Source organism: Hippopotamus amphibius, chromosome X, assembly GCF_030028045.1.
Source record: "Hippopotamus amphibius kiboko isolate mHipAmp2 chromosome X, mHipAmp2.hap2, whole genome shotgun sequence".
Taxonomy (NCBI): domain Eukaryota; kingdom Metazoa; phylum Chordata; class Mammalia; order Artiodactyla; family Hippopotamidae; genus Hippopotamus; species Hippopotamus amphibius.
The window spans coordinates 82,956,721-82,965,645 of NC_080203.1; the positions used below are offsets into that span (position 1 = coordinate 82,956,721).

Genomic DNA, 8,925 nt, shown 5'->3' on the forward strand with positions numbered 1-8,925 from the left:
TGTGTCACAACTACTGAGCCTGCACTCTAGAGCCTGCAAGCCACTACTTAGCCCATGTGCCACAACTACTGAAGCCCACATGCCTAGAGCCCATGCTCTGCAACAAGAGAAACCACTGCAATGAGAAGCCTGGGCACCACAACAAAGAATAGCCTCTGCTTGCTGCAGCTAGAGAAAGCCTGTGCACAGCAATGAAGACCCAACTCACCCAATAAATAAATAAACTAATTAATTAATTTTAAAAAAGAAATGAAAGAGGAAATGTTGCAAATGATATTAAAGAAATACACAGGATCATAAGGGACTACTAGGAACAGTATATGCCAACAAATTGGATAACCTATAAGAAATGGATACATTTTCCAAAACATACGTGGGTGAATCAAAAATTATCCACACTCCAGCTGTAGAATTTATGTTAATTAACTTTTAGAAGAGATGAATACATCATTTTTCAACATAATCTCCTTGCTTTTCAATACACTTTGTCCATCTGTCAATAAGCTTTCATATACCCTCAAAAAATGTTTTAGGCTGAGCTGTGAGCCACAAATGCACTGCTGTCTTCACTTCTTCATCAGAAGTGAATCTTCATCCTCGTAGGGCTGCTTTCAGTGGACCAAACAGGTGAAAGTCCAATGGAGCAAGATCAGGACTATAGGGAGGATGCTTTAACACCTCAAAACAAAGTAATCCATGACAGACTTAGGTTTTGATAAGTTTGTTTGAGATGGGTACTAAAACAACTCACAGAGGAACATAAACAGAAGCCTTTGGATTTCCGCAAACAAAATTTGGATTCATCACTACAAGCCTGAGAGTAAACAGCAGAGTATGGAATGGAAACATCCTCAGTGGCCAACCAAGAAAAAGTTCAAAAGTCAATCATCGGCTGGAAAATCGATGCTTACAGTTTTCTGGGATTCTCACGGGCCAGTATTGGAACATTATCAGGAAAAAGGTTCAACAATCGACAGTGCTTGTTACAGTGAGATGCTTATTAAAGAGCTGAAGTCTAAACTTTGGATGAAACGCAGAAGACTGCTATCCAAGGACATTGTGATCTTGCATGACAATGCACATCCACACACTTTTGCCCACACTGTCAACACTCTGCAAAAACTTCATTTGGAGATGTTAAAGCATGCTCCCTATGGTCCTGATCTTGTTTCATTGGACTTTCACCTGTTTGCTTCCCTGAAAACAGCCCTACAAGAATGAAGAAGTGAAGAGAGTGGTGCATCTGTGGCTTGTAGCTCAGTCTAAAACATTTTTTTTAACGAGGGAATATGAAAGCTTATTGACAGGTGGACAAAGTGTATTGAAAAGCAAAGAGATTATGTCAAAAATGATGTATTTGCTTTTCTAAAAGTGAATTCAAACAAATTCTACAGCCAGAGTGCAGATAATTTTTGACTCACCCTCGTATAACCTACCAACATTGACTCAGAAAGAAATAGAAAATGTGATTAGACCAATAATGAGTAAGGAGATTGAATCAGTAATCAAAAACCTTCCAACATAGAAAACCCCAGGAGCAGATGGCTTCACTGATGAATTCTACTAAATCTTGAAAGAAAAATTAATATCAATCATTCTTAGTCTCTTCCAAAAAACTGAAGAGGGAGGAACACTTTCAAATTCACTTTAAAAGGCCATCATTACACTGATACCAAAGTCAGATTAGGACTCTACAAGAAAACTATAAACCAGTATCCCTGATGAATACAGGCACAAAAGTTCTCAACAAAATATTAGCAAACTGATCTCAACAATACATTAAAACTATTATACATCATGACCAAGTGGAATTTATCTCTGGAATGCAAGGATGGTTCAGTGATGCAAATCAATAAAGGTAATACACCATATTAACTGAAAAGGTAAAATTATATGATTATCTCAAAAGATGAGGAAAAAGAATTTGTCAAAATATAATATCTGTTCATAACTAAAACCCTCAATGAACTGGACATAGAAGGAACATACTTTAATACAATAAAGGCCATATGACAAACCCACAGCTAACATTATGCTCAATGGTGAAAATTTGAAAGCTTTTCCCCTAAGCTCAGGAAAAAGCAAAGGTTGCCCACTCAAGCCACTCTTATTCAACATAGTAGTCAGTCCTCACTAGAGAGCAAATAGGCAAGACAATAAATAAATAAATAAATAGCATCCAAATTGGAAAGGAAAAAGGAAATTGTCATTATCTGCAGATGATATGGTCTCATACTTAGAAAAATTCGAATGAACCAACCACAAAATTATTGGAACTAATCAACAAATTCAGTAAAGTTGCAGGATATAAAATTAACATACAGAAATCAGTTTCATTTCTATACACTACCAACAAAACATTGGGAAAAAAAAGATAACTAACCCATTCACAATATCATCAAAAACAATAAAATACAGCTGACCCTTGAACAATGTGGGGGTTGGGATGCTGATTCTCTGCATAGCCAAAAAGCTGCATATAACTTATAGTTACATGCCCTCCATGTACATGGTTCCTCTGTACCCCCTGTCCCATATCCAAAGATTCAACCAATTGTGGATCATGTAGTACTGCAGTATTTGCTACTGAAAAAAAATCCATGTATAAGTGGACCTGCAGAGTTCAAACCCATGTTGTTCAAGGGTTAACTGTCTTCAGGAGAGATCTGTACAATGAAAACTACAAGACCTTCATAAAAGCAACTGAAAAGACAAAACCACATGGAAAGATATCCTGTGTTCATGGATCAGAAGAATTAATATTGTTAAAATGCCCAACTATCCAAGCCATTTGTAGATTAAATGGAATCCGCATCAAAATTCCAATGGCATTTTTTAACAGAAATAGAAAAAAAATGTAAAATTTGCATGAACCACAAAAGATTCCAAATAGCCAAAACAATCATAAGAAAAAAGAACAAAGATGGATCATCACACTTCCTGATTTCAAACTATACTACAAAGTTATAGCAATTGAAACAGTATGGGACTGGCATAAAATAGACACACAGAGCAATGGAATAGAACTGAGAGCCCAGAAATAAACCCCACATTTATGGTCAACCAACATTTGACAAGGGTGCCAAGAACACTCAATGTGGAAAGGATGGTCTCAAACAAATGGTATTAGGAAAACTGGATAATCAGATGCAGAAAAATTAAATTGGATCCCTATCTTACATCACTCACAAAAATTAACTCGAAATGGGATAAAAATTTAAACATAAGACCTGATACCATAAAAATCCTAGAAGAAAACATAGGGAAGAAACTCCTTAACATTGGACTGGGCAATGTTTTTTGGTATGACACTGAAAGCACAAGCAACAAAAGCAGAAATCAACAAGTAGAAGTACATCAAATTTAAAAGCTACACAGCAAAAATTAACAATCAAAAAAATGAAAAGGCAACCTATGGAATGGGAGAAAATATTTGCAAAGCACATACCAGGTAAGGAGTTAGCATCCAGAGGATATAAAGAATTCATACAACTCAATGTAAAAACAAATCCAATACAAAATGAGCAGAGGTACTAAATAGACATGTTTCCAAAGAAGACATACAAATGGTTAACAGGTACATGAAAAGATGTTCAACATAACTAATCATCAGGGAAATGCAAATCAAAACCACAATGAGATATTACCTCACACCTAATAGAGTGGTTACCATCAAAAGATAAGAGATGTGTTGGGGAGGATGTGGTAAAAAGGGAACCCTTGTACACTGTTGGTAGGAACATAATTTAGTTCAGCTACTATGGAAAATACTATGGAGATTTCTCAAAAAATTAAAAATAGAACTAGCATATCAAGTCCATTAATGAGTATATATTGAAAGGAAATGAAAACAAGATATTGAAGAGATATATGCACTCCCATGTTTACTGCAGCATTATTCACAATAGCCAAGATATGGAGACAACCTAAGTATCTGTTAATGGATGACTGGATATAGGAGCTACAATTATATATACATACATACATATATATATACACACACACATATCAGTATCAATACATACACACACACACAATATGAAACATTATTAAGCCATGAGAAAGGAGGAAATCCTGCCATTTGCAGCAACATGGATGGACATTAAAGACATTATGCTAAGTGAGATAAGTCAGACAAAGACAAATACTATATTATACCACTTATATGTAGAATCTAAAGAAGCCACCTCATAGAAACAGTGTAGAATCATGGTTCCCAGAGGCTAGGGGTAGGGAAATTGGGGATACATTTTTTAAGAGTACAAACTGGGAACAAGTGAATAAATAAGTCCTAGAGTGCCAATACATAGCACAGTGATTATAATCAACAATATTATATTATAAAGTTCAAAGATTCTAAGAGACTAGATCTTAATTATTCCCATCACAAAAAAAAATAATTATGTGACATGTTGGAGGTGTTAGCTAACGATATGGTAATAATCATATTGCAACATATAAATGTATCAAATCAACATGTTGTACACCCAAAATTTACACAGTGTGATATGTCAATTATATTTCAAATAAAAAAAACAAACAATAAAGATGGTTTTAAGAGTGAAAAAAGGGAAATAAGAAAGTATCTTAAGACAAATGAAAATGAAAACATAACATGGCAAAACGTGAGATTCAGTAAAAGCAGTACTAAGAGAGAATTTTATAGCAGTATTCACCGACAGTAAAAAAGAAGAAAGATTTCAAATAATCAGCATAACTTTACATCTCAGGGAACTATAAAAAGAACAAACTATGCCCAAAGTTGTCAGAAGGAAGTAAATAATAAATATCAAAGCAGAAATATTAAGAGTTGGTTCTTTTGAAATGAAAAGAAAATTTTAAAACCTTCAGCTAGAATAACTAAGGAAAATAGAAATAAGAATCAAATAAATAAAAAGAAAGAAATTCAAGAGGAGACATTACAACCAAAACTGATGTCACATAAATTAAAAGTATTATAAGAGATCATAGAGGACTACTATGAATAATTACATGCCAACAAACTGGATAACCTGGAAGAAATGGATAAATTGCTAAAAACGTACAACCTACTAAGACTAAATCAGGAATAAATTGATAATCTGAACAGACCTATAACTAGTAAGGAGATTAAATGAGTAATCAAAAATGTTCCAACAATGAAAAGCCTAGGACCAGCTGATCTCATGGGTGAACTCTACCAAACATTAAAGAAGAACACCAGACCTCAAACTCTTTCAAAAAATCAAAAAGGAGGAAACACTTGCAAAGGCAATTTATGAGGCCAGCATTACCCTGATACCACAGGCATAAAAAGATACTAGAAGAAAGAAAACTACAGACCAATGTCCCTGATGAATACAGATGCAAAAAATCCTGAACAAAGTATTAGCAAACTGAATTCAATAGAACATTGAAAGGATCATACACCATAAACAAGTGCAATTTATCCCTGGGATTCAAGGATAGTTCAACAGAGGAAAATCAATCAATGAGATATATCACATTAACAGACCAAAGGAAAAAATATGATTATCTCATAGATGCAGAAAAAGCATTTGACAAATCTCAACACTCTTTTTATTATAAAAATACCCAACAAATTAGGAATGGAAGGAACTTACTTCAACATAGTAAAGATTGTATATAAAAAGCCCACAGTAACATCATACTCAATAGTAAAAAGAAACTGAAAGCTTTTTCTCTAAGTTCAAGAACAAGGCATGGACGTCCACTTTCACCACTTAAATTCAACACAGTATTGAAGACAACTGCTAGCTAGATCTATTAGGCAAGTAAAAGAAATATAAAAGGCATCAAAATCAGTTCAGGACACAAAATCAACATTAAAAAATCAGTTGTATTTCCATATACTAACAATGAACAGTCTGACAGAAAATTAAGAACTAAATGCAACTACAACAGCATCAAAAATAATAAAATAATTAGGAAAAATTTAATCAAGGAGTCTAGAGACTTGTACACTGAAAACCAAAAAAAATGTTGCTGGAAGAAATTAAAGATGACATAAATAATTGCAAAGACATCTCATGTTGATGGATTAGAAGACTTAATATAGTTAAAATGTCCATACTACCCAAAACAATCTATAGAGTCAATGCAATCCCTATCAAAATCTCAATGGCACTTTTTACAGCAAACAGAACAAAACTAAAGGCCTCACATTTCCTGTTTTCAAGACATATTACAAAACGACACCAATTAAAACAGTATAGCATAAACATAAACACAAAGACCTACAGAGGAGTACAGAGAGCCCAGAAGCAAACTTATCTATACACTGTCAACCAATCTTTGACAGGGTAGCAAGAACACACAATGGGGAAAGGACAGTCTCTTCAGTAAATGATGTTGGAAAACTGAATTTCCACATGCAAAAGAATGAAACTGTACACTTATCACATACACAAAAATCAACTCAAAACAGATTAAAGACAAATGTAAGACATACACAAAAATCAACTCAAAACATATTAAAGGCAAATGTAAGAAACCATAAAACTCCTAGAAGAAAACATAGAGGAAAAGCTTCATAACATTGATCTTATAAATGATTTCCTGGATATAACACCAAAAGTACAGGGCAACAAAAGCAAAAATAGACAAATGGAAGTATGTCAAACTAAAGAGCAGATGCTGATCAAGAGTAAAACATCAACGTATGGAATGGGAGAAAATATTTGCAAGCCATATTTCTTATAAGAGGTTAATTTCCAAAATATATAAGAAACTCCTACAACTCAATAGTAATCAATCAGTCAATCAACCAATCTTAATTAAAAAAGAAGGAAATGACTTGAATAAACATTTTTCCAAAGACATACAAATGGCCAAGATGTATATGAAAAGATGGTCAAACGTTGCTAATTATCAAGGAAATGCAAACACCTGTTAGAATGGCCATTATAATAAAAGAAAAAAAAACCCAGAAAATATCAATTGTTGGAGAGAATGTTTAGAAACTAGAACCCTTGTGCCATGTTGGTGGGAATGCAAAACGGTGCAGTTGTTACGGAAAACAGCATGGAGGTTCCTTAACTTCTTTTTTGAACACTACCATATGATCCAACAATCCCACTTCTGGGTATTTATCCAAAAGTAGTGAAAATGGGGTCACTAAAAGATATTTGCACTCCCATGTTCATTGCAGCATTATTTACAGTAATCAAGAGGTGGCAACAACCTAAATATCCATTGAGGAATACATAGATAAAGAAAATATGGTAAATACATACAATGGAATATTATTCGGCCTTAATAAAATTCTTTAAAAAATAAGGAAATCCTGTTATGTGCTACAACATGGATAAACCTTAAGGACATTATGCTAAATGAAATAAACCAGTCTCAGCAGGGCAAATACTGGATGATTCAACCTATATGAGGTATCTAAAGTAGTCAGACTCATAAAAGCAAAAAGTAGAATGGTCAACTTCTCAGAGTTTTCTTAGAAGTGCTCAGAGAGGTGGAAGACCATGTCTGCTAAAGAGAAAGGAAAATTCAAAGACATGACAAAGGCAGACAAGGCCCATTATGAAAGAGAAATGAAAACTTATATCCCTCCTAAAGGGGAAACAAAAAAAAAATTTCAAGGATCCCAATGCACCCAAGAGGCCTCCTTCGGCCTTTTTCTTGTTTTGTTCTGAGTATTGTTCAAAAATTAAAGGAGAACATCCTGGCCTATCCATTGGTGATGTTGCAAAGAAACTGGGAGAGATGTGGAATAACACTGCTGCAGATGACAAGCAGCCTTATGAGAAGAAGGCTGCTAAGCTAAAGTATGAAAAGGATATTGCTGCATACTGAGCTAAAGGGAAGCCTGATGCAGCGAAAAAGGGAGTCATCAAGGCTGAAAAAAGCAAGAAAAAGAAGGAAGAGGAGGAAGATGAAGAGGATGAGGAGGAGGAGGAAGATGAAGAGGAGGAGAAGGAGGAGGAGGATGAATAAGCTGGTTCTAGCGCAGTTTTGTTTTCTTGTCTATAAAGCATTTAACCCCCGGGTACACAACTCACTCCTTTTAAAGAAAAATAATTGAAATGTAAGGCTGTGTAAGATTTGTTTTTAAACTGTACAGTGTCTTTTTTTGTATAGTTAACACACTACCGAATGTGTCTTTAGATAGCCCTGTCCTGGTGGTATTTTCAATAGCCACTAACCTTGCCTGGAACAGTATGAGGGTGGTAAATTGGCATGGAAATTTAAAGCAGGTTCCTGTTGGTGCACAGTACAAATTAGTTATATATGGGGATGGTAGTTTTTTCATCTTCATATGTCTCTGATACAGCTTATACAAAATAATTGTTGTTCTGTTAACTGAATACCACTCTGTAATTGCAAAAAAAAGAAAAAGAAAAAGAAAAAGAAAAAAAGTTGCACCTGTTTTGTTGACATTCTGAATGCTTCTAAGTAAATACAATTTTTTTTATTAGTATTGTTGTCCTTTTCATAGGTCTGAAAATTTTCTTAGGGGGAAGCCAGTCTTTTGCTTTTGCCCATTTTGGATCACACATATTATTACAGTGTCTATCTTTCATATAGTTAGCTGATAAAAAGCTTTTGTCTACATACCCTGCATACTCATGATGAGGGTAATAAAAGTTTAATTGAGACAGTTTTCATCCATAACCAAAACTCAAATCTTGTTCAATTGATACCAGATTTCACACAGCCCAGTTACATTTCCAATCTACTCACAGCACGGGATTATTAGAATCAGACATTTCGAAAGTCTGTCCTTGAAGGACTAATAGAAAAGTATGTTCTAAACTTTACATGAGGACTCTACATTCTTTAACTCCCATTACCATGTAATGGCAGTTATATTTGCAGTTCCCACGTTAAAGACCTGACAATGTATCCCCAAAAGCGTGAGCTTAAAATACAAGATTGCCGTGTTAAGTTTTTTTGTTGATATTAGTCCCAGCA

At 34.5% G+C, this 8,925-nt stretch overlaps 1 pseudogene; it reads left to right on the forward strand.

Moving 5' to 3' along the window:
• The first annotated feature begins 7,424 nt into the window (after positions 1 to 7,424).
• LOC130841507 (high mobility group protein B1-like) lies at positions 7,425 to 7,947 on the forward strand (annotated as a pseudogene).
• The last annotated feature ends 978 nt before the right edge of the window (positions 7,948 to 8,925 follow it).